Raw genomic sequence first — 2,747 nt, forward strand, 5'->3', positions numbered from 1 at the left:
TAATGTAATAAGATGTTCTAGATGTAGGACCGTGTTGATCCAGTATTCAGGGCTGCTTGATTTAATGTAATAAGATGTTCTAGATGTAGGACCGTGTTGATCCAATATTCAGGACTACTTGTTTTAATGTAATAAGATGTTCTAGATCTAGGACCGTGTTGATCCAGTATTCAGGGCTGCTTGATTTAATGTAATAACAGGTTCTAGATGTAGGACCGTGGTACTTTAATTATTTGAAAGGACTGGTGTTAAAGGAGCAACTGGAACGATTATTTGTTCCAAGGAAGGCGTTTGTCGCTGCTCTAATACGAATTGGAAAAATGTGATTTTTTAATCAATATTTTAATTTTAAAAATGATATTATCTAAAGAGAACAAGGCTATTATTGGATGAGTATTTATTCCATTATACAGAGGTTGAATACGTTATATGGAGCCTAAATACATCGTTAGAGTTCATTTCTCCACGTCCGGTCAATATCTGTTTGACAACTGTTCATATTGGCAATACCCCTGCAGCGCAGTTACCATTGCAAATGACTTTTCATAACTAAAGCACATGCCCCTGAATGCATGGTTTCCATAAGCCGTCTAACTTGGCCGGTATGTTTTCTTTCAGAACACTATAAGTAACAGTTTCATTCTCCGCTGCTTTAGGGGTACCATGATTGAACGAATATGTCGTGAATATGAATATCCTTGTTGATTATGCTGCTTATTGTTACTTGAGCCACGTTGACGGCTTTTATCCCTGACTTTTGTGTTTTTGGATTCTCACTTGTTTAACGATGTCGCACTTTGCTTACGATGGCGAGGGTACAACTTGTTGCAGGTATCTTCCTGGGTGGTCCTGGTACCCCTAGTTGATTCGTATTTTACGTCGGAAGGAGATTTTACAAAAACCTTTACAAAAGCAGTCAATATTTTATGGTATTATAATCTACAAAACGCCAAATAATCTCAGTGTAGTTCTGATACATTCTGTTCCACCACGACTTTGCTGTGGTTGTCACGTAACTTACTGATAAACATTTTCACGATCGCTTTAATATAACGTACTCAACGCTCTATATTTTGAAAGAAAATCAACTCCAGAAATGCTCAATGGAAAGTTTAGGCCTCGTATCTGTCACTTCCGTTTCCTGTCTTCAAATTTGGGTCTGTATTAGCTAGGAATATGAGTATACGTGCTTAGCACGAGGCCTTCCGTGAAAGTTCCCGACGAATCAACTGTCGCTACCACAGAAAATTTTACGAAAACCTATGTTTGTATTGTAAGAAAAATGTGTCCAAATTAAGTTTAAACAGCACATTTGTCCACGTGGTGAAATTGAACTCCTAAACTAGTGTTTCCTATAGTTTCTGATCTCGGTGATTAAAAGAGGGCCATACAGATGTCAAGGTTAAGATTAATGTTCTACCATGAAATAACCATGATGCCAACTCAAAAAAAAACAACAACAAAAAACACACATTCCAGCTAGGCCTAAAGTTTAGATACGTATCCGAGTCTTCAAGTATGATATAGTCTTCTGACCGACCGGTTATAGTCTTACATAGGATAAAAGACAGAACTGAAATCCAGTACGTAACATTTAACTTACACCTTTCAAGTCAGCTGATATATCATTAACAGAAGAGTACTGCTCTTATTTTTAATACTCGTTGTATCTCCGAGAAACGAGTGTTCCTATATGATTGGTCAACATAACGACGTTGAACTGTTGTAATTTGTGAAATATTAAAAACGATAGCAGGTTTGACAATAATTCGCGAAATTAAAAGGCGAACAACAGTAATCTAGGTGATTACAGAACGGTGACTTGTAATGTTAATAAAAAGTTATATTTAAACTTTCTGTAAACTCTAGTTATAACAAAAGGGAATCCTCAATAGCCGCGAAACTTCAAATATTTTTAGGCAGGATTAGAGTAAGTTAATCTATGAGACCGTAGGAGAGGTCAAATACGCCAATCGAAAGGGTTTGACCTCCTTAGTCCAAAACTGCAATTAGATCTCAAATCGGTCAAGAGATGACGGAGCTATGAGCTAAAAGTTTGTACTTGAAGAAAAAACAAAAAACTCAGAGCCGTTCTATGAGCCGATATGCCGCGGCTACAAATTTAAATCTATTAAGAAGTATCCTGGAGCCTTTAAGAAAATTAGAAGGAATCCTCAATAGCTGTGGCACTTGAATTTCTTTTAGGCACGAATAGAGTCAATTACACTTTTTTTTTCTCCTTTTTATTAGCTATATAATAGTGCGTCAGTAATACCAATCGTGGGGCGCGCGTATACCCGACTGAATTTTATTACACATCAGGATTTATACCAACCTACCCTCAAATTGAAATTCCTTTAGACAGGATTAGAGTACATTAGTTTATGAGATCTTGGGAGAGGTCAAATACGTAAATCCAAAAGGTTTGACCTTCTGAGTCAAAAACTGTAATTAGATCTCAAATTGGTCAAGAGATGACCGAGCTATGAGCTAAAAATTTTTTCTTGGGAAAAACAAAAACTCATAGCCGTTCATCCGCTGCTAAAAACCAAATCATGGTTAGGTAACCTTTGCCCACGTACACTCAGCCGTTCATCCGCTGCTAAAAACCAAATCATGGTTAGGTAACCTTTGCCCACGTACACTCAGCCGTTCATCCGCTGCTAAAAACCAAATCATGGTTAGGTAACCTTTGCCCACGTACACTCATAGCCGTTCATCCGCTGCTAAAAACCAAATCATGGTTA

The sequence above is a fragment of the Limulus polyphemus genome, unplaced genomic scaffold, assembly GCF_000517525.1.
Source record: "Limulus polyphemus unplaced genomic scaffold, Limulus_polyphemus-2.1.2 Scaffold3455, whole genome shotgun sequence".
Lineage (NCBI taxonomy): Eukaryota > Metazoa > Arthropoda > Merostomata > Xiphosura > Limulidae > Limulus > Limulus polyphemus.